We start from the raw sequence: 322 nt of genomic DNA on the forward strand, positions 1-322 counted from the left end.
TAAATGTTATTAACACGATAGCCGACAAACTTTACATTATTAGATGAAACGTCACATATTATACAACAATCAGAATCAAATACACACGGTTACCTTTGTCGCATAGTTGGTTGATGTCAACAGATTATGTTCCAAACATTCAACGTATAGAACGTTCTCGATTACAGCATGAGTTAAGTTGCCAATGTAAGAACAGGATTGCAACTAAGAGGGGGGTGAATTAGTTGACTTAAAATTATAGTAACTTTTTCAGCAAAATGTAAGAGTTAATGTGCAGCGGATAATATTGCAGAAAATAAACAAGTATAAAGTAAAGAGGAAA

Source organism: Lupinus angustifolius, unplaced genomic scaffold (genome assembly GCF_001865875.1).
Source record: "Lupinus angustifolius cultivar Tanjil unplaced genomic scaffold, LupAngTanjil_v1.0 Scaffold_303, whole genome shotgun sequence".
In the NCBI taxonomy this organism is placed as follows: Eukaryota; Viridiplantae; Streptophyta; class Magnoliopsida; order Fabales; family Fabaceae; genus Lupinus; species Lupinus angustifolius.